This window comes from Schistocerca piceifrons, chromosome 2 (assembly GCF_021461385.2).
Source record: "Schistocerca piceifrons isolate TAMUIC-IGC-003096 chromosome 2, iqSchPice1.1, whole genome shotgun sequence".
Classification (NCBI taxonomy): Eukaryota; Metazoa; Arthropoda; class Insecta; order Orthoptera; family Acrididae; genus Schistocerca; species Schistocerca piceifrons.
In genome coordinates this window covers 72857958-72882225 of record NC_060139.1, presented here as the reverse complement: position 1 = coordinate 72882225, position 24268 = coordinate 72857958, and the positions used below count along the sequence as shown (strand labels likewise).

The window sequence follows — 24268 nt, the reverse complement described above, 5'->3', positions numbered from 1 at the left end:
ACTGCAGTTGCAGCATCTTCCGTGGGCTTTTATTTTCCATCTGTTAAAGATAAAGAGTGATCTTTTCTGTTTGTATACATGTAGCTATTAGTTTTTAAATCGTTATTACAGATATTTGAAAAAAAAGAAACCACATAAATTACGAATTGATACCTTTTTACCACATGGTGTGGTTTTTCTGATGTGTTGTGTTTCTACAGTGACCGTTTTCTTGCACAGTTTGTCATCTGCAACCACTTATTCCTTAAAGTAGACAAACTGTTTAAGCCAAAATTACGATTTGAAAACTTGTTATTTTTATGTCTGAAATTATTTAATTCTACGAGGGGGGACCCAAAAGAATCCGGACTCCGAGGGCGCAAACTCTCCATGAATGATCACACTGCATATGTATGCATCAAACTTTCTCGTGTGATATACCTCCTGAGGAAGCTGAAGAGGGTAATAACTGACCAGTTTCTCACAATAGTCTACCATGCACTCTTCCACAGCCACATTAGCTATGGACTGTTGTTATGGGGACATTCCTCAGGCAGCAAAGATGTGTTGCCAAAAAAAAAAAAAAAAAAAAAACCATCAGGATCATATCCTCTAGCAAAAGACTGGACCACTGTAACCCTGTTTTCACCAGGCTAGGCATAATGACTGTTTTTAGCCAGTATATGTTTTTCTGCCTCATGTATATAAAAGAAAATCAAAGGAATTTCAGCATAAGACAAGAAATACATAATGATGACACTCGCTGTAAGAGGAACATTGAAGTGCCAAGTTGTCGCCTATCAAGTGCACAAGACAGCTTTCCAACAGCCGCCCTAAAAATGTACAATCAACTGCCTCCAGAAGTGAAATCCCTGCCACCTGAATTTTTTCGGAAAAAAATTGCTCAGGACTTGAAACAACATCCACTATATTCCTTGGAAGAGTTTTTCAACAGTGGTTCTAGTGAATGGACAAAATAATAAATATTGTATGTTTTATGTATAATTTTGCCTAAATTTAATCTTCTTTCTATGTTCTCAGTTAACTGCACATTTAATTTTGTGTTTTACTTAAAGTACACATTTTGCCAAAATGAAACTTTATGTGTGTGATCTACATGGTCTTGTAAACATTTTGCTTTATGGTATTTTCATTTGCTGCTATGAAGATTTACTTTCATGTTTAGTGATATTTCATTTTCTCTATGTTCTATGTGTTTTTGTGCACTGCATAAATATTTTATTTCATTTGTAATATAAATTTTGTATATGGTGTTGTATAAATGTTAGTTGATAAACATTGTATTTGTGACGCAGTCTGTCCAGCTATGGCTGGTAAACGACGAAGATATAGTAATAAAGTAACAATAAAGTAGACATAGTGCAGGGTTCTCACGCTAGATGGTGTTAGTAGATACCATGAAACAGCTGTGCAGCCGGCGTCAGTGTAGAGCTGAACGTGCAAGTGTGGTATTGTGTTTCTCTGTCTGTTGGCGGGTTACCTCTGCGAAGTCGTTATGGCAACTTTAAAAGAACAAAGAGTGTATGTGAAATTTTGTTTCTTGCTTAAAAAAACTGCAACAGACACACACCAAATGCTTCCGGAAGCTTCCCAGGAGGACGCTATGAGCCGCACACAGGTTTTCGAGTGGTTTGGGCGCTTTAAACGCTGTGAGATGTGTGTTGAAGACCAAGCTCGTTCTGGACGCCCTTCAACATCGCGAACTGAGGAGAACATTCAAAAGGTTCTAGGGCGCTGCAGTCATGGACTGTGCGGCTGGTCCCGGCGGAGGTTCGAGTTCTCCCTCGGGCATGGTTGTCTGTGTTTGTCCTTAGGATAATTTAGGTTAAGTAGTGTGTAAGCTTAGCTTAGCAGTTAAGTCCCATAAGTTTTCACACACATGTGAACATGTGAACATTCAAAAGTCCACCAAAAGATCAACGAGGATCGTCGCCAAACGATCACCAAATTTCAGCAGATACAGGAATCAGTTGGAGCTCGTGCCAGTGGATTTTGAATGAGGATTTGCACGAGACGTGTTGCTGCTAAATTTGTTCCGCGCCTTCTCACACAGGAGCAAAAAACCATCTGCATGAATGTGTGTCAGGACTTGAAAACAGAGATTGCACGTGATCCAAACTTCTTGAACAAAGTCATTACAGAGGATGAGAGTAGGTGTTACGGGTATGACCCAGAAACCAAGCAAGTGTCAAGCCAGTGGAGGACTCCCAACTCTCCCAGACCAAAAAAAAAGCAAGGCAAGTGAGGTCAAATGTGAAGACGATGATCATTGTCTTTTTTTGATGTTCGTGGAATTGTGCATCGGGAATTCGTACCCCCTGCCCAGACTGTTAACCAGCACTTCTACTTGGATGTTTTAAGGTGTCTGCGAGAGGATGTGAGGAGGAAACGCCTGGAACTTTGGCGATCAGGTGACAGGTTTCTGCATCACGACAACACTCCGGCACACACGGCCTTTCAAGTGACCCACTATTTGGCATCTCAGAGGTGGTCTGCCGTTCCCCACGCTCCGTATTCGCAGGACCTAGCCCCATGCGACTTTTTCCTATTTCCACAAATGAAAAAAAACGCTAAAAGGGGAGCGTTATAACGATGTTGAGGCGGTAGAAACAGCTTCACAAAGGGCACTGGACAATATCAAACTTGAAGAGTTCCAAACATGCTTCCAACAGTGGGAAAAGAGACTTGACAAGTGCATCGAATGTAATGGAGAGTATTTTGAAGGTGACTGAAGTAATTTTGTAAAAAGGTTCATCAATAAATTTTTTATGACAACAATCCGGTTTCCTTTGGGTACCCCCTCGTATGTGTGTGTCTATTTACATAATGTTTCACTTACGTTTTCCTTTTAATCGTCTTCATCACTGTTGAACACTATATATTGAGTTGTCTCTGTCACTGTAACTGTTTCACTGCTTTACCAGCTGTAAAAGCAAACGTGGCGGGCAGTGGAACAATTGAAGGTGTAAAAACAAGATGGCTGACAGTGGAACAGTTGAAGGTATTCCTGGCAGTTGTTTCGAATCTTTCAGAGGTATTAGTGATTCTTTTTTCCTTTGTGTGTGTGTGTGTGTGTGTGTGTGTGTGTGTGTGTGTGTGTGTGTGTGTGCGTGTGTGTGTGAAAAGGGGAGAGAGAGAGAGAGAGGGTGACAGTAGGTTTAGGGATTTTTATTTTGTGTGTGTGGGGGGGGGGGATGGTGGGGGGGGGGGTGAGAGCTCTATTGGTTGGCCTGTCTGATAATTCCTTGAGGGCAGAGAACAGGGGGCAGAGAACAGAGTGCCATTGCAGAGAGCTGTGTATTCATTTATCACTTGTTTGCCGTACACTGTAGCTTTTTGTATCTGAAAATTTTCCTCAGTTATTAGTTTTTGTGGGGGGCTGTTGCTGCATTTGAGAATTTTCAAAACCATACTGATGTTTGTTGGGTTATGTTTCATGTCCATGAGGTGTTCGGCAAATGCGGAATGACAGCTGTTACTTTTTAATGCTCTTCTGTGTTCTTTGTATCTGGTATTAAAGTTTCTGCTTGTCTGTCCTATATAAACTGCTTTGCAGTCCAGGCATGTTAGTTGGTAAATACCAGATGTGTTGTGTTTGTCTGTGCTTGTGTTGGTTGGTTGTGTGGTTTTCTCTATGTTGAGTTGTCTGTCCTGTAGGCTATTTTTACCCCTTGTTTTTTGAGTATGTTGCCTATTCTGTGGACCACTTTGTTGTTGTAGGTGAGAGTGAACCATCTGTTTGTCATTGTGGGTGTTTCCCAAATGCAGCAACAGCCCCCCACAAAAACTAATAATTGAGGAAAATTGTCAGATACAAAAAGCTATATTGGAAGGCAAACAAGTGATAAATGAATACACAGCTCTCTGCAATGGCACTCAAGGAATTATCAGACAAGCCCAACCAATAGAGCTCTCACCCCCCCCCCCCCCCCCCACACACACACACACAAAATAAAAACAAAATAAATCCCTTAACCTACTGTCACCCTGTCTCTCTCTCCCTCTCTCTCTTTTTTCACACTCAACACACACAAAGGAAAAAAGAATCACTAACACCTCTGAAAGATTCAAAACAACCGTCAGGAACTCCTTCAACTGTTCCACTGTCAGCCATCTTGTTTTTTAGACCTTCAATTGTTCCACTGCCCGCCATGTTTGCTTTTATAGCTGGTAAAGCAGTGAAACAGTTACAGTGACAGTGACAACTCAAAATATAGTGTTCAACAGTGATGAAGATGATTAAAAGGAAAACGTAAGTGAAACATTATGTAAATAGACACACACATAGAATTAAATAATTTCAGACATAAAAATAACAAGTTTTGAAATCGTAATTTTGGCTGAAACAATTTGTCTACTTTAAGATATAAGTGGTTGCAGATGACAAACTGTGCAAAAAAAACGGTCACTGTAGAAACACAACACATCAGAAAAACCACACCATGTGGTAAAAAGGTTCGTAATTTACGTGTTTTTTTCTAATATCTGTAATTACGATTTAAAAACTAATAGCTACATGTATACAAACAGCAAAGAACACTCTTTGTCTTTAAGAGATGGATAATAAAAGCCCACTGAAGATGCTGCAACTGCAGTGAAGCATGTTTGGGTTAAAAACAAAAATGTGTTTTGTTAAAGGCGGACCCTATCCAAAATATACATATTGTTAAAGCAAACACGGAAGAAAAGAGCTTCAACCCCAAGATGATTAAAGTACTCGTTGCCGAACTGTGTTACTGCGTTCAGCAGTCAGGTTAATTTGCCTATGGTACATCGTATTATACATTCAAGTCTTCTTCTTTTTCTTCTTCTTCTTCTTCTTCTTCTTTCGCTTACGCCTAAGTCCCGTAGCGATGCAGGGTCTGCGTGGTTACAACGGATTTGGCTATGAGAGGAATAATACATTTTAAAACCGATTTCGATCAAGCGTCTACATGAGAGAAATTGCACTTTACGTCTTGAGATTGCGTCAGCTGGTCCTCAGGTTTGGACTGCGTGACGTAGGAAGAGAACAACAATTGAAGCAGTTTTGTGAAGACGTCAAGTAGAATTTTTCTCAAAATGACTTGTCTGACAACAAGATAATCGAAACTGATTGCGATAATTGTCATTTACTGCAATTGGGGCTATATTATGTGTCAAAATGTAATACAACAAAAAATTAATTTCAAACTCAAATCGAAATCATTGCATATGATGAAATTGTTTCTAGTCAATGTAATTTTTTAAATGCGTGTATGTGGGTGTGTTTGACTGTAGTTAAATGTGAATCACTGAGCGTAAAAAAGAATTACAAGTAGAAAAGACTAGCGCAAAAGACAAACGTAAAAATTCTCAGTATGTTATCATATTTTTCGCTGTCAACGGGCGTTATGGGTGTAAATTAACCCGTTCGACATTGCACTGAGAGAACGCTTTTATGGTCCATCGAACAAGCCAACAATTAACCATCTTCTGAGAATAGCTCGAGGGAATACTGACCGATAGCGTCGAAAATCACCAATATCTCGACAGGTAACCCACCCTGTCATTTTAACACATTTTCCAACTCGTGCCTTGGAAATGATACGGGTTTACTTCGCGCAATATCGGAGTTTTTGGCGTATTCAGCCGTGGTGTGGCCGAGAGGTTCTAGGCGCTTCAGTCTGGAACCGCGCGACCGCTACGTTCACAGGTTCGGATCCTGCCTCGGGCATGGATATGTGTGCTGTCCTTAGGTTAGTTAGGTTTAAGTAGTTCTAAGTTCTAGGAGATTGATGGCCTCCGATGTTAAATTCCATAGTGCTCAGAGCCATTTGGCGTATTCATCCGGCCGCATTCTCGCGAGTAATTAGAGCATACAACACGCCGGGAAAACTTTATTTCCCCTTGGGCAATATGCAGAACATTATAATCTGCATATATCATAAGATACAAATTCATAATCAGTAAAGGCTGGGAAGTTCTCTCTACGTATGCAACTGATATGTTGAGTTTTTTTGGAAATTTGTGATAAGTTCCTATGGGACGAAACTGCCGAGGTCATCGGTCCCTAGGCTTACACACTGCTTAATCTAACTTATGCTAAGGACAACACTCACACCCATGCCCGAGGGAGGACTCGAACCTCCGACCGGGGGGAACCGCACGACCTGTGTGGCAAGGCGCCTAAAACGTCGCGGATAACCCGCGCGGCAACTGATAGGTTGACAAACACGTTTTGTAAACCATGGATCTTCAAAACCAAGAAATACCTACGCTTTACTTTGTTTCAAAGTCTACATCTACCATCATCATTGCTATCAGCCCGTGTCCGAATCACCTGATTGTAAATTTAGGGTGGCAGGTACAGGGCTTTAAGTATTCCTTCTGAAACTTTTCAACGGGCCCCACACAGTGTGCTCATTGTTTCACGCACAAACGATTCAGTGTCTGTTATCTTCAAAGTCTGCCCCACCCCCCACCCCACCACACACATCTTTTAACCTGTGCCCAAATCAGATCTACCTGTTTATACCGACATGATTTGCGAGTAAACGTCAAACTGTGCGACCACATTCACGTGCAAGTTAGTCAGATTTGTACGTTCTGTCCTCTTGAATTGTATAACTTAACGAGCTGCGGAAGTTCGATACGAGTCTGGCTTATACTGTGCGGAATATTTTTATTTTTAAGCACAGCACAGTATCCGCTTTCCTGGTGTTTGTACTTCCCGTTTTCTCCGCAACAGCTGAATGATAACCGTCGCGGTAATTACACTGACCGACTTCGAAGCAAGTTATAGCAAGAATTGTTCATTGAATCACTTCTTGAAACTGACAGCGTTCATTTCCGAATGTAGTCACTGCTGTTGATCTTACACCTAAATACGAGTTTACTCTCAACAACAAATCTATAAGAAGAGAATACTTGTCGGAGAACCTTTTCCTATGGGACTTCAAAACCGCTAGTACCACCACTCGTTTTCCAGCCGGTATTCATGGAATGATTCTGGTTCACCCATGGTTCATCAAAGCAATACACTTTTGAACAAGCTCTTTCTCCGTACCGTGCCTAATTGTAAGGGATGTGGTTCATGCTGCACCTATGTCACTTCTTTCAATCAAAAACTCTGTTCTTAATATATTTGAAAAAAAAAGGTCTTTTAAAATTCTGTGCATTTACAAAGGGCCACCTTTGAAGCCAATTTTCACATGCATAATTTAACAAGTTTTTATCTGATGTCAGGTATTCACTACTTATGTATATTTTAAACACAGAGCGCTTTAAACCATTCATTTATGCTACAGGCGCCGGCCGGTGTGGCCGAGCGGTTCTAGGCGCTAAAGTCTGGAACCGCGCGACCGCTACGGTCGCAGGTTCGAATCCTGCCTCGGACATGGATGTGTGTGATGTCCTTAGGTTAGTTAGGTTTAAGAAGTTCTAAGTTCTAGGGGACTGATGACCTTAGAAGTTAAGTCCCATAGTGCTCACAAGGGAACATCCCCATCGCACCCCCCTCAGATTTAGTTATAAGTTGGCACAGTGGATAGGCCTTGAAAAACTGAACACAGATCAATCGAGAAAACAGGAAGAAGTTGTGTGGAACTATGACAAAAAAAAAGGCAAAATATAGAAACTGAATAGTCCATGCGCAAGATAAGCAACATCAAGGATATGTTAAGCTCAGGAGCGTCGTGGTCCCGTGGCTAGCGTGAGCAGCTGCGGATTAATAGGTCCATGGGTCAAGTCTTCCCTTAACTGAAAAGTTTACTTTCTTTATTTTCGCAAAGTTATGATCTGTCCGTTCGTTCATTGACGTCTCTGTTCATTGTAATAAGTTTAGTGTCTGTGTTTTGCGACCGCACCGCAAAACCGTGCGATTAGTAGACGAAAGGACGTGCCTCTCCAATGTGAACCGAAAACATTTCATCGCAAGACCATAGGTCAACCGATTCCTCCACAGGAAAACACGTCTGCTATATTCTGTACGACACTGGTGACGGCATGTGCGTCACATGACAGGAATATGTTGTCGACCTACCTAACTTGTACACTTGGCGAATGGTTAAAAAGATTCTTCTACCTTGTGATAATTACTCCCAAAAAACATAAGAGTTTGTCACATAAACTGCAACAAATGAATGCAACAGTTTCACAGTCGCACAGTTTTCCCTATGCTCTGTCAAAACATATGTTTTTAAAGTTTTCAAATTTTTCCGTGTGTAGACCGTCAAATCCTGCATATGTCCACGCAAATCTGAACATGTCCTGGAATTTTGGAGAGCGAAGTTGATTATGTGTGAGTGCCTGAACTTTGATAACTGTCTGAAAATAAAAAATTTTTCACTCGAGGGATGACTTGAACCATGGACCTCTCGGTCCGCAGCTGCTCACGCTAACCACGGGACCACGGTGCTGCTGAACTCAGATTAACCTTGGTGTTGCCTATCTTCCACATGGACTATTCAGTTTGTATATATATATATATATATATATATATATATATATATATATATATATATATATATTATATATATATATATATATTTCATAGTTCCATACAACTTCTTCCTATTTCCTCGATTGATCTGTGTTCAGTTTTTCAAGGCCTATCCACTGTGCCGACTTATAACTAAATCTGAGGGGAGTGCGATGGGGAGGTTCCCTTGTCAGAGCCATTTGATAAGCTACAGGCGTCTTGCGATTTCGATATTTTCAGGCTACACAAAACGAAATTTTCCTGAGACTTTTGTAGCTTTGACATTTTCATTTACTATTCGCTGTACAGTTCTCTTGCCAACACATACTTCTGCAGTTCGTTCCTCTATCTTCAGTATGTCAAAAATAGGAGTCCCGTTTCAGATCCACGTTTGAGAAATTTGTAAATGCAGTAAGCAAACCTACCCTCCTGCTTGTGAGGCCTTCGCATTTATTGCTGTCACTTGACATATGTATTTAGAAATCGCACCAAAACATTTACAGAGGGACATTCACAGCTATAGTGCTACAAGAATGTAACAATTACAGCTGAATCAATAATTCGGTCGCTCTGTGAATGAACTACATTGTCGCGAAGTACAACAGCGCAGCATGCGGGAGAGACATTTTCGCAATCTAGTTGTAACTGCTAGCCGCTGGGAGAGATAATTTTATTGGCTGCTTGCAGTTAATAGAGAGGGATGCGCAGAACGGTTGAAAATTTGGCCGCCCTACCACACGAAGCGAACTTGAGCGAAAATTACTGGCATGGACATTTGCGTTCCTGAGATATCGTACAATTCTTACGTTGCCATACACTTTCCCCGCAGTGTAAAAGTTTATACTGCAAATTACAGCACTCGTCGGTAAGGAATCGCTTTAGTTTCTGATCGTAGACCTACCAGATAACTCCATTCTGTTAATAAAACAGCCACACAACATATACGGGAGCGATAACATACGCGCTAAAAGGTAACGGAACGATTATAATGTTGATGCATCCACAATAAAACATTGCAGAAATTCGTCTCAGTAATGACATAATATTAGATTCAGAGGAGGTAATGAAGTTCTCACTATTCATTAACATGTTTTTCGGCGTGCAAATTTCAGGCGAACGCTTCATATAATCCAAGATGGAGACTGCGCGATCTCGACGCGGATAGACCGTACTACGCCCCTCGCCATAGTACTAAGCCCCTCTCGCGGCGAAACTGGTAACTTCAAAATCTCAGTCTGAGGCTCAGAACGTAAACTTACGACACCCAATGTGCAGGAATATAAATTTTGTTCTTCTGTTATATCCATGCCCTCAGCCATAACGATTTTGGCGCTATGGAAGGTGAATAAATCACTACATGACACAATCAGTCATGCTGTCTTCCAAGTAGCTGATACACGTGCTATCACGGCCGCTGAGAGCAAGCATTGGTCTCGAGGTAGGATGTATGATTGGGCCCCATTTTCAAATACAGAAATCCAGTTTCATTGTTACATTACATTAATACTTGTTCCATAGATAATGAATTCCACATTTCCTAATGATGTGGAATGATTCAGTATACTGTTACTACTTCATATCTAAAAATCATCTACTGAGTAGAAGGAGGTGTCATCCAAAAATCCTTTTAGTTTGTTTTTAAATGCTGGTCGGCTATCTGTCAGACTTTTAATGCTGGTTGGAAAGACTTTTGTGGCAGCATAATTTACACTTTTCTGTGCCAAAGTCAGATTTAACCCAATACAGTGAAGATCATCATTTCTTCTAGTGTTGTAGCTATACGCATTTTGCTATTATTTTTGATTAGGATGGGCTATTAATAACAGATTTTATAAGGGAATATGTTTATGAGGGAGCGCCCAAAAAGAAAAAAAAAATACCGAATAACATTAATGTGGGCGGAGCTTGTGTAGTACGCATTTCTGCCGCTAGTGATTGTTTTTGCCATCGTTGTTTTGTTCTTGTTTCGTTTTTTGTGATGGCTAGTTTAAGTGAACAATGTGCAGCCGTGAAATTTTGTTTTCTGCTCGATAAAAATGCTATTGAAACTGTTTTAATATTGAAAACAGCTTTCCAAGACCACGCTGTGGAAAAAACTCAAGTGTTGAGTGGTTTGTTCGATTAAAAATGACGACATGTCGATTGATGACAAACCTCACTCTGGGGATCCATCAACTGTGTAGTTCATTTAGAGTTTGTTCCCCCCAGGTCAGACCATTAATCAAACCTTTCATTTGGAAGTTTTAAGAAGATTGAGCAACAGTGTTAATCAAAAAAGACCAGATTTGTGGCAGACAGGAGACTGGTTCTTCTCCCATGACAACGCACCTCCGCACACAGCCATCTCTGTTAGACAGTTTTTGGCTAAAAATGGCATGGTTCTGCTGCCTCACGCACCTTACTCTCCTGACCTGGCTCTGTGCGACTTTTTCTTATTTCACGTATGGGAAGGGGCATGAAAGGACACCGACTTGCCAAAATTTAAGAAGTGAAGAAAAAAACGAAGGAGGAGCTGTCAGTCATTTCTAAAGAAGACTGCAAAAAATATTTCCAACAGTGAAAGCACTGGTGGTACAGATGTATTAGTTGCAACGTAGAGTATTTTGAAGTAGCTAAGGTTGTTTTGTAAATAATTTGAAAATATGTAGCTTTTAAAAAAGTAATTCCGTTTTCTTTGGGTACCCCCACATATTGTGAAGGTACTGTGAATATCCCTAGTATCTTAAATAAATGTGTGCAAGGAGATCTTGTGTGGGCTCCAGCTACTATTCTGATTACAGGCTTTTGTGCAATGAATACTTTTTCTCTTAATGATGAATTACCCCAAAATACAATGCCATACGAAAGCAGTGAATGATATTGGATTAGTAGGCTAATTTACTGACATGTTTATCACCAAAATTTGCAGTAACCCTAATAGCATAACATTTCAGTAGATCACCAATGTATTTCTTCCAATTCAGTTTCTCATCAATACACACCCAGAAATTTTGAATATTCTGCCTTAGCAACAGATTTACGTTAAAAGTCTATATTTATTAATGGTGCTAGCCATTTACTGTGCACTACTGTATGTACTATGTTTTCTCAACATTTAGTGAGAATCCATTTGCAGAGAACCACTTAATAATTTTCTGAAAGACGTTATTTCCAATTTCTTGGTTGTTGGGAGTGATTGATATACTTGTACCGTCATCAAAAAGAACTAGCTTTGCATCTTAATGAATATAGAGGGGCAAGTCATTAATATATATTAAGAACACAAAGGGAACCAAGACTAAACCCTTTGGGACACCGTTTGTGATACCTCATCAATTAGAGGACTCTAATGATTTTTGCAGACACTCTGTGATGTTAATTTCAACCTTCTGCATTCTTCCAGTTAAATAGGAATTAAACCAGTTGTGCACTGTCCCACTCATACCACAATACTGAGCTTATCTAGAAGAATTGCATGATTCACACAGTCAAAAGCCTTTGAGAGATAACAATAAAACCCAATTCAGAGCATTTAATGTTTGATCAGTGAAAGCATATATAGCATTTTTTGTGGATACTTTTCTTTCCAAGAATTTTGGATAAAGCTGTCGAATGTGAGGTTGGGTGGTTCTTGTTAGCATCAGACCTATCCCTCTTCTTATGTAATAGCATATTTCAGTCTATCTGGAAAAATGCCCAGTTTCAGTGAGCTACTACATATGTGGCTGAGAATCCTACTTACCTGTTGGGAACTTTAGTACTCTGTTGGAAATGTCATCAGTTCCATGCCAACTTTTAACTTTTTAGTGACTCTATTATTTTCCTAATTTCGGTAGGAGAGGTTTATTGAATTTCAGTTTTACCAAATTGCATAGGCATTGCATCTTCCTCCTACAGCCTTGCGTTTTCTAATGAACAGCTGGATACTTTTTTCCTCTACAAGACTTAAAAAAATGATTATTAAAAAGATTTTCTACTTCTGACTTTTTGTTACCAAATTTTTCATTCAGTTTGATAAAAATAGTCTTCCTGTGTTCTCAGTTCCCGCACTTCCCTTTTAACAATATTCTAAATTACTTTATTATCAGAGATGCTAATCTCAGACATAGTGCACATACTTCCGGACTTTTTAATAACTTTTCTTAATACAGTGTACTAGTTTTTATAATGTTTGACTGTTTCTGGATCATTACTCCTTCTAGCTGTGAGATGCATTTCCCTTTTCTGTTTACAAGATACACACATCAAAAAAAGTTTTGCATCACCAGAGCTCCGGAACCTGTACAGAAAATTGGAATAGAGATCAACATAAACATCATTTCCGCCATTTTTATTGCTCATGAAAACCACACACTGCATGTTGTACCACCATACAGCGAGATCTTCAAATGTGGTGGTCCAGATTTCTGTACACACCGGTACCTCTAACACCCAGTAGCACGTCCTCTTGCATTGGTGCATGCCTGTATTCGTTGTGGCATACTCTCTCATCAAGGCACTGTTTGTCCAGATTGTCCCACTCCCCAATGGCGATTCGGCGTAGATCCCTCAGAGTGGTTGTGGGCCACGTCATCCATAAACAGCCCTTTTCAATCTATTCCAGGCATATTCGATAGGGTTCATGTCTGGAGAACAGGCTGGCCACTCTAATCGAGCGATGTCATTATCCTGAAGAAAATCATTCGCAAGATGTGCATGATGGGGGCGCGAATTATCATCCATGAATACGAATGCCTCGCCAATATGCTGCCGACATGGTTGCACTATCGGTCAGAGCATGGCATTCACGTATTGTACAGCTGTTACGGCGCCTTCCATGGCCACCAGCAGCGTACGTCGGCCCCACATAATGCCACCCCAAAACAGCAGGGAACCTCCTCCTTGCTGCACTCGCTGGACAGTGTGACTAACGTGTTCAGCCTGATCGGGTTGCCTCGAAACACATCTCCGACCATTGTCTGGTTGGAGGCACATGCGACACTCGTTGGTGAAGAGAACGTGATGCTAATCCTGAGCAGCCCATTCGGCATTTTGTTGCCCATCTGTACCATGCTGTGTGGTGTCGTGGTTGCAAAGATGGACCTCGCCATGGATGTCGGGAGTGAAGTTGCTCATCATGCAGCCTATTGCGCACAGTTTGAGTCATAACACTATGTCCTGTGGCTGCACGAAAAGCATTATTCAACATGGTGGCGTTGCTGTCGGGGTTCCTCCGAGCCATGATCCGTAGATAGCGGTCATCCACTGCAGTTGTCCTTGGGAGGCGTGAGTGAGGCATGCCATCGACAGTTCCTGTCTCTCTGTATCTCCTACATGTCCGAACAACATCGCTTTTGTTCACTCCAAGACGCCTGGACACTTCCCTTGTTGAGAGCCCTTCCTGGCGAAAGTAACAATGCGGACGCGATCGAACTGCGGTATTGACCGGCGAGGCATGGTTGAACTACAGACAACACAAGCTGTGTACCTCCTTCCTGGTGGAATGACTGGAACTGTTCGGCTGTTGGATCCACTCTGTCTAGTAGGCGCTCCACATGCGTGGTTGCTTACATCTTTGGACGGGTTTGGTGACACCTCTGAACAGTCAAAGGGACTGTGTTTGTGGTACAATATCCACAGTCAACGTCTATCTTCAGGAGTTCTGGGAACCAGGTGACGCAAAACTTTTTTTTATGTGTGTATTTTTATCTCTTTAGTAAGTGACGACATTTTAGATGGCTTTTTACAATTATGTTTCACTGTTTTCTTAGGGGAACCTTTTTCAGATATACTCACAAAAGAATAATGAAATATGTTAAATGTTAAATTAGCATCAGGTTCCCTGTACACCTCATCCAAGTCTATCTATTGCTAAAGCTTTTACTAACATAGGCAACTGTTGAATAGTTAATTTAATGCACTGTTTTGGAGGACTTTTTCATTACTTTATGGAGCTATGTCATATACTGTAGCTAGCTGTGTATCTTGATGAGGAGGACCATGCTTAACAAGAAAAGTTGTTATTTTATGAAATGTACCTTGGTCTATAAAAACAGTATCTGTCAGTGTGCTGCCTTCCTATATGGCCCCAGTAGGAAAACCAGTAACCGATTTCAAATTGAAAGCACCAAGTAATACTTCAAGTCCCTTCTTTATATCAGACTTGTTCAAAAATCTACATTGAAATGCCATAGACAATAATTTGCTTCCCTCTGTCTGACAGGTAGCACACCAAAGAATCCAAGTTTTTCAGAAATACCTGAAAATTTCCCAATGGAGACCTACACACAACTACAATTATAAAAGAACCATTATTTAGTTTAATATCATAGACACAAGCTTCTATATGTGGCTTCAGACAAAACTTTTTAGTTTCTAAATTTTTCACACTATGGTAATTTTAACATATAAGGCAACCCCTCCTCTCTCTATAGTCTCTCTACTTATATGTGTTGAAAGCTTACATTCACCTTCATTTACCATTTCCATATCCGTGACGATATGATAGTCAGACAAGTGCAGTATATCTGTCTATCCACCCTCAGTATCTGAATCTTCTAAACAAACAAGAATCTCATCTACTTTGTTTTTTAACCCCCTGATATTCTGATACAATATACTAATGCCATTTTTCACTCTATCTTTAGGAGAATATTATGATATTTTAACAGCTCTAGTACCTGCCTGTCTGAGGTTCTCATTAAGCTTAATTCCATTCAATGCTGAATCATTGGACACTGGTCTTTGTCTAAAAAAGAGGCATTTACATGAATTTCAGTGCTCTGCTTGAAGGTTTTGCTATCATTCCAGCTAATTTACCCTTCCCTTTCCAAATGGGATGTAAGCCATGCCTTGTGAAGCGTCACCTACCAATAGCATCAACAGGAACCAAACCAATAATTACCAAAGTAGCCACCTGAAGCAGCTGATCTAACTCCATAATTACCCTCCTGACAGAGATGTTCAGTTGGGGTCGATCATATCGCATGAAAGCAGGACCCAAGCCAACATTTGTATGGTTCGTTGGAGATGCTATTTTTACTAGGTCACACTCAATATTGTAGCCTTGATAACTATCAATACTGTTTCCTGCTCCGCCCACTATCACAACATGATCATGCTTTGTAAAACCCTCAGAGTGATCACTTGGCTAAGACATGCACTGGGCTTGAAAAAAATTGTGTCCTGGTACCTGGCACCTAATTTTTCCTGCAAGATCTGGCCCACACTTCTTCCATGGCTACTACCTAACAGCAGAACTTTCCTCCTACTTTCAATTCTTTTTGTAACAGTCGGTTTCCTGGTAAAAGTCTGTTGAGTATTAACTACACTTACATCTACTTGAGCTTCTTCCTCAGTTAACTGCCAATTGTGCCAATGATTAAGTTGTCATAAACTGTTCTCTTCCTGTGGCTTCTGTTTCTTGCTACCACTTCCCAGCTGTCTTCACCCGTCGCTCCTCTTAACCTCATCAGTTCCTCCTTAACACTATCCTGTTTGGCATTAAAGGGCTCTATCTTCCCTTCCTGTTCAGCTATCTTCCTATAACTTGAACATATTTTGCAATACCGTGGAAAAGACCCATTTACATCCCCAATTACAATGCCACTGGATTCCCCTCAATGTAACCGTCTATCACAACAGCTGTATAGAACCTCAGAACCAACTTTCCTATGGCAGCTCTAACACTTCGCGCCCATGGTTGTTTACAATCTTTTTACAAAAAATTATCTAGACAATAACAGTGTCACATAAAGTTCTGTGGAATACTAATAGATGTGTATAGTATTAGTATCGTAACGTAATGCACTTAAAACAACGTTAAAACTCAAAACCTGTATACCCCAAAAATTAGGCCGAAGATAGTGTATGGGCGATATAGACTTTACGCGTTTTGAAAAGAAATAAAAGAGAAAACTTAAAACCTGTAATTCTCCGGTAGATACGGCAATACTAAATAAATGTGTAACGACAACAAACGGAATTCTTCACTTAATGCTTACGCGAACTCCTTAAATTTGTATGAAAACCTATAGCTAAAGTACATGGAAACCGTCCCTTTTAGCACTTTTTTTTTTTCATTCGACGAGAATGGGATTTGAACACAAACGTGCAGAGCACACTGGATTAGCAGTCCAACGCCACACTACCACCTCGTCTTGTTATTTTAAAGATGATTTAATGTGATTTAAACATAATATAATTGGGAGAGCACTGGAACTACACAAAATACTCGTTAGGATGAAATATAGAAGAAATATAATTTCTTGTTAAGCAGTACACATACTGTCACAAATGAAACTTGCACTAGTGATATATACATTGCACGAGATAATGCTGACGGAATTCGAGCGAGCTAATAGTTTTTTTGGTGTAATAATATTTTTCGTGTAATACGCTGAATCAAAGGACGCGTATCCTCGAGCCACAATTAACAGCAAAAGTTCTGTTTCATGTATTACAGGGCCGGTATAATTTAGAGGAAATTATACAGACTGTAACATGTCATTGTACTGTATCTCGAAAGCAGGCGCCCCCTGAAGAAATCTTGCGATGTGTTCCGACGCAGAGCAGAAAGTTTATACACAGATATATCAGAATAACTGTTCCTAATTTTCTGATGCCATAGAGAATGTGAACGTAAACATTACTTATCAGTAACACAATGTCTGCAAATGTTTCGCTCTCTATGCAAAAGCCATTAATCATCACCCAGAGTTTCGATTGGTTTTGTTTTGGAAACAATGAGTTCATTGTTTCCAATGGAGTTTGTTTGTTGTTATGAGTTTATTTAGTTTCGGGTGTTAAAATTCATAATATTGTTCTTCTACTACAGTATGAAAAGATGGTCTTCCTCTTTACAGAACTGACACAAAAAAGTAAATTTCCTGCCGCCAATATGTAATTTTTTCCGAGCACATTTTCTTCATTTAAATTTCCGGTTTCCACACACATTTTCTCTCAGAATTAGAACACTGCGGTAGCTAGAAATTTAAATAACATTTATAAATACATTTGCAATTTTCATTACATTTCATTATAACAATTCCTTTTATAGTACACTCGTTTGAGCTGCTATCGCTAAGATCTTGCTCTAAGTTTCACACTCGTTTCATAATGAAGTTCTTCCAGTAGTTTTATTTCGATGTACACTTTCCTTCATCCTGGTGAAAGTTCAGAACGACGCATTTCTTGACATCGCTTTGTTAAGAAAAATATTTGATTTCACGCCCTATATACCGAAGATGGGGAATAGTCATTATGATACGAATTGTATAACATTTTATTACAATCAGAAGCATTTGGAATGCAATAAAGCAAAACAGTAGTCATAAACCAGCTCTGAGCATGCACTTGAGCCCGCTTTTCAACCGCTTAACAAACCTCTTCGCGTCCCCACTTACCCACTGCAGCTTTGAAAGAACTAACATACAATTCGGCTGAATCACGAATGAATGTGCAAATGTTAAATATGACGCTTTCATGGAAAAGGAAACTGAAGAAATAGTAATAGTGATTTGGAAAGTAGCGATGAAGATAGTTGCCAGGAACCCAAGGCTACCATATCTGGGAAACTGGATGACGCTCAACCAAGAGCGAAAACTGATATGATTGATCAGATTAAGAATTCGACTTCAAACGCTACTCAATGATGAATTATTGTAAAATGTATGCAAGCTGCATTTAATTTTATTTTGTATATTTGTTTAATTTACTTTTATGTCACTTTAAAACACAAGACTAATTATTAAACTGATTTGTACATTGAGGAAAGTCTGGTGTCGGTAATGCTGCGATATGAAGTGGTACTCCTCACGGTCCCTGATGTGCCGACACATTTCAGGAAACAGCAGCAGCCTTCTCGCATGTAAACCGCAGTATGTTCAGCATCGGGTAGTATATTACAACCACTTCCCTACAACACTGCCAATGGAACTTTGAGGCCTATTGGTCAGCAGATGTTTGAATCACATTATCGAAGTCTAGTTGTCTTGCCAAATTTGACACAATTGCCAAGGGAGGCAAATATGTGAGACGTTGTTGATGAATAGTCGATGGACAGTTCTTAACACAAGTAAGAGTGCTGCATGATCTTTCTCTTTCAGCTAGTCAGTGGGAGGGTGCATAATAAGCTCAAAACTACACTTTTCGGAAATTCTTCTATTTTCGGTGCGTATCTGTTTCATATGTTGGCGACCATGATGGCTATTGTTTTCTTGCTGGTAGCAACACGGAACAGTTCTGTTGAAGACATGTCGAACCAGTATGTACGGTTATCAGACCAAAATATTCGTATTCTTCCCTACCTCTTTTGCCATTGATTTTACTTTGAATTATTTTTTGGAGAAAATCATGTCTATTTGTATTACGTATGATGTGTTCTAGATTTGCAACTTTCAACATTTCACTATCTTGATTAACTTAGATGTTGTGTTTATTCCTATCAAAATTCCTACGTTTGTCACACTTTGGGTAAAGGGTATTTCAGGATCCGCCTATGAAGCCACAATCCAAAGCCCTCCAGCTTCTTCTCTGTTTTTATTCAAAGTTCATGCCTCTATCACATATAGGACAGAATATACATAGCAGTGCAAAAGTCTGACTTTTATTCGTAGAGTTAGGTTATGGCTTTTGAAGAGAGCACTCATTTTCTGAAACACACTTCTTGCTTTTCCGATGCGAATCCTGATTTCTTGCGAGTTATCCCAATTTTCATTTATTATGGTTCCAAGGTATGTATATTGTTTTACCGTTTCTATAGTTCTTTAGTTTATGACCAAGTTTACTCCTGTAATACCGGACGGTTAAACTTTCCCTATTTAGCATGTTATAACATGGAAACTAATAACCATACGAGCAATAATGTCAAGGTCGTTGGGAAGAGAAATGATGCAGAATCAATTCAACTGAAATACTTTTAATGTGCTGCTGCGGTACATCATATCATTACATACTGGTACCACTACTACTACAAAAGGGGTTCAATATCGCACCCACGTGTCCAGAGGGGTCTGAAAGTGCAGGATTGCATTGTGCACAGCAGAATGTCCGTAGGTATGCTGGCTACCTCTCTTGATATACTGCACTTCAGATCAGTGCGTGGGTGAATGTTATCCTGGTAAATCCTGTCCTTCAGATAGCCCCACAACCACAAATCATAGGGAGGAGATCAGGTGATCTGGCCAGCCAAGCATTTGGAAATGACGATTGGCAGATGATCTGATCGTTTCCAAATGTGTTACAGAGAAGCAGGTGCGATGAGTTTAATGCGTCTCTCTCCTGTAAGGCGCGTATGACATGCTGGCATATCACAGTAATGCTGGCCAGTCGCACTTTCGTCCTTGAGTGCCAACCTGTTCAAAAAAGAAGGGGCCAATGATGAACATAGCTGTCACGCCATATGGTGACAAGTTCACCATACAGAGTAACTTCAAGTGCAGTGACTAGAGGTGAAGATCCCCACACTCAACAATTCTGTGTGTTCATCTCACCTGTCAGAGAAAACTGAGCTATGTATGTCCATAGGATGGTCCAGGGCCAGCCTCGTCAACTTCAATCCTTGCGGGAAAGTGGAGAGCAAAGTCAACGCATCGTTGTTCGTCCTGGGGTGCAAGCTGCTGTATGATACGGATCTTGTACAGATACCATTTGCGAATGGTTCGAGGCACCTTCCGTACAGTGGACCACAGGATGTTCGACTGTCGTGACACAGCACGCTCATTGCCTGATGACTGGGAATTGCGCCCAGCGTTGTCTGCCACAGCAACAGTGATTTCGTCAACCGAGTGTGGTGCAACCGATCGTCGGCCTCTTCTGGAGTGACATCAAGCTCTCCAGTTGATTCGAGAAAGAGGTTCCTTCCGTAATCCTTTCAGTCGACCATATTCTCGAAGTGCAGCTGCAGCATTACTCTTTGTTTGATAGTAGAGCTTCACCAGTGATGCCCTACTCCTTTTGTCCAAGCTCATGTTGACATGTCAGCAAGTGCACTGCAACTGTTCAGGTGTTTGAGATTATGAATCACGATGACTGATCACGGCACTTGGTAGCCATAGTTCGAACTGGACGGTGGCGCTGTGATGCGTGGAAATGATGCAAATGCTACCAAGTTTGGTATTTGTATGGTAATTAGTTTCCGTGTTATAACGTATGAAACAGGGAAAATTTAACTATAACCACCTGGTATTTTCCTTACTTATGACCAGGAGTTTTGTCTTTTTGGTGTTTATTTCAAGCCCACACTGACCACTAACTCTTACAGCTCTATCCATTAATAACTGTAACTCTTGAATACAGTAGTATCATCAGCGTATCGAATGTTGTTTAATCTTATTCCGTTTATCAAAATTCCTTCTACTTCTTCCAGGGATTCTCTAAATATGAATTATGAATATATATTAAATGGTATGGGTGACAAGATACATCCCTGTCTTTCTCTCCTGAGAATTTTGACTGCTTCAGTGTGTTCTCCACTAATACACAACACCACTGTTTGATTCCAGTACAGGTTCTTGATGATTCGCAGATCTCTTTCCTCCATTCCAATATTTCTCAAAATTTAAACCCACTTGTCGTGTTTTACTCTATCAAAAGCCTTCTGGTAATCTACACTCCTGGAAATGGAAAAAAGAACACATTGACACCGGTGTGTCAGACCCACCATACATGCTCCGGACACTGCGAGAGGGCTGTACAAGCAATGATCACACGCACGGCACAGCGGACACACCAGGAACCGCGGTGCTGGCCGTCGAATGGCGCTAGCTGCGCAGCATTTGTGCACCGCCGCCGTCAGTGTCAGCCAGTTTGCCGTGGCATACGGAGCTCCATCGCAGTCTTTAACACTGGTAGCATGCCGCGACAGCGTGGACGTGAACCGTATGTGCAGTTGACGGACTTTGAGCGAGGGCGTATAGTGGGCATGCGGGAGGCCGGGTGGACGTACCGCCGAATTGCTCAACACGTGGGGCGTGAGGTCTCCACAGTACATCGATGTTGTCGCCAGTGGTCGGCGGAAGGTGCACGTGCCCGTCGACCGGGACCGGACCGCAGCGACGCACGGATGCACGCCAAGACCGTAGGATCCTACGCAGTGCCGTAGGGGACCGCACCGGCACTTCCCAGCAAATTAGGTACACTGTTGCTCCTGGGGTATCGGCGAGGACCATTCGCAACCGTCTCCATGATGCTGGGCTATGGTCCCGCACACCGTTAGGCCGTCTTCCGCTCACGCCCCAACATCGTGCAGCCCGCCTCCAGTGGTGTCGCGACAGGCGTGAATGGAGGGACGAATGGAGACGTGTCGTCTTCAGCGATGAGAGTCGCTTCTGCCTTGGTGCCAATGATGGTCGTATGCGTGTTTGGCGCCGTGCAGGTGAGCGCCACAATCAGGACTGCATACGACCGAGGCACACAGGGCCAACACCCGGCATCATGGTGTGGGGAGCGATCTCCTACACTGGCCGTACACCACTGGTGATCGTCGAGGGGACACTGAATAGTGCACGGTACATCCAAACCGACATCGAACCCATCGTTCTACCATTCCTAGACCGGCAAGGGAACTCGCTGTTCCAACAGGACAATGCACGTCCGCATGTACCCCGTGCCACCCAACGTGCTCTAGAAGGTGTTAGTCAACTACCCTGGCCAGCAAGATCTCCGGATCTGTCCCCCATTGAGCATGTTTGGGACTGGATGAAGCGTCGTCTCACGCGGTCTGCACGTCCAGCACGAACGCTGGTCCAACTGAGGCGCCAGGTGGAAATGACATGGCAAGCCGTTCCACAGGACTACATCCAGCATCTCTACGATCGTCTCCATGGGAGAATAGCAGCCTGCATTGCTGCGAAAGGTGGATATACACTGTACTAGTGCCGACATTGTGCATGCTCTGTTGCCTGTGTCTATGTGCCTGTGGTTCTGTCAGTGTGATCATGTGATGTATCTGACCCCAGGAATGTGTCAATAAAGTTTCCCCTTCCTGGGACAATGAATTCACGGTGTTCTTATTTCAATTTCCAGGAGTGTATTAGACAAGCAAATACATTTTTATCATTTTTATTTACATCTCTACATCTCTAAAATAATACTTATACATTGAACAAGGCTTCCCTAGTACCCATGGCTTTAACAAATCCAAACTGATTAGGGGCTGTGCCTGTTCCTCACGTAGTCCATATATTCTTCTTTGTATCACCCTCAAAAACAATTTCAAGATACAGCTCGTTAAATTTATCATACGATAATCTCTGCAACAATTTGGATTTGTGGGCAGAGTAATAAATTCTGATTTCAGCCACTCCAATGGAATGTTTCCAGATACATAAATTTGATTGAAAATTTGGGTTAACCATTATACATGATTTTCATCCATCAGTTTTAAGAATACCACTTAAACTTTATCTGGTCCCACAGCCTTTTCGTCCTTCATCTGATTGATGGGCTGTTTGAAACTCTACACTTCTAGCACATCTCTACCACTTATTTCATTTTTACTTGAATTAAAAGCACATCTAATGTCATGAAATAAATGTTCTATTTATTTTTTCCTTGTCTTTTTCTTGTCTTCTAATTCCACCATCAAGTTTCCTGCATCATCCAATAGTTTTCGACTAATGTTCTTCCTTATTTCCCTGTTATTTCTTTGACTTTCTTGTGTACATTGAAACTATCACATTTACTTTGATAAAACTCGATTTCCTCGCATTGCTCCGCTTTTTCATTTTCTTTTGCTTCCCTTATTTTTCTTCTGATGTCCTTCTTTATCTTCCTGGACTCCGTTGGGTTTCCCTTATTTAATCTCCTTTATTCCATTAGAGTCAGAATCTCATCCATCAGCCATAACTTCCTCTTCTTTCTCTCTCATGTACTTTTCTTTTATTTGCCGTGCAACATTCTGTAATTTGTTCAGTTCGAAATTAACCTCGTTACCTGAGATGTCTTCTGTGTTGATTACCAAGTTGAGTTCTGCTTGTATATTACTCTTGTGTCTTTCATTTTCCTCAAATTGTACATCTACTTTATCTTTACTTTCCCTTCACTCTCTTCATTCAAACTTTAAGAACTCCTACAAGCGATCAGAGCTTGTGTCTGCTTGTAAGTATGTTTTTACTGATCTGGAACTGTCCCTGAAACGTTTTTATTTACTAGTATGAAATCAATCTGGTTTCTCACACATTTCCCAGGCCTGTCCATTGGAGACTTCCATGTATACAATCTTCTAGGTGGAAATTTAAACCAGGTGGTCATAATCACTAGATCATTCGGAAGTAAGCTCGAAATTTTAAGTTTGTGCCTCTTATTCAAGAGGCCTAATTGTTCCAAAGTATGTCTCCAAAGTTTGAAGTATGAATTATTTTCAGATATGTAATTTCTTCTTCTGAATGTGTTGTGACGTCATTACGGTATTCGTTGATAAGTAAGTTGCATGCCTATGCGAACTGATCGTCAGTAATCTTCGAGTATTTCCATACAAGCCCAAATGTGTCATCTAAAATCTTCATTGCTTCCTACTGGGTTTCCAGGTTAGACACTAGATTGCCAATAATGGCATAAAAACATGTATCTTTAATACAGAATTCACATCTGTCAGTTCGTTTTTGTTTTCATCAAGAAAGGATTTCTTGTTCTTAGTGTGTGCATCCGGAAATTCATGTTCGATATTAATTACACTGGCAACAACATTGGATTCAGAAAGAATGGTGTCCCGATTTGCGAGAAGATACGAGTATTTTAAATCATTTAAAAAACATTGTTTCTTACCTCAACAACAATAATAGTACTTCGAACTTGTAGTAATTTGTTTCCGTAGTCACTGGGTACCAAAAATTTCAGTAAAACTAATGCCATGATTAATCGTTTGAAAGA

The 24268-nt window shown here is 40.9% G+C and overlaps 1 protein-coding gene across 1 annotated transcript in view; it reads right to left on the bottom strand.

The window, feature by feature from the left end:
* Positions 1-24268, bottom strand: part of LOC124776199 (L-threonine 3-dehydrogenase, mitochondrial) — a 264550-nt gene that overhangs the window by 31154 nt on the left and 209128 nt on the right. The window lies entirely within an intron of this gene.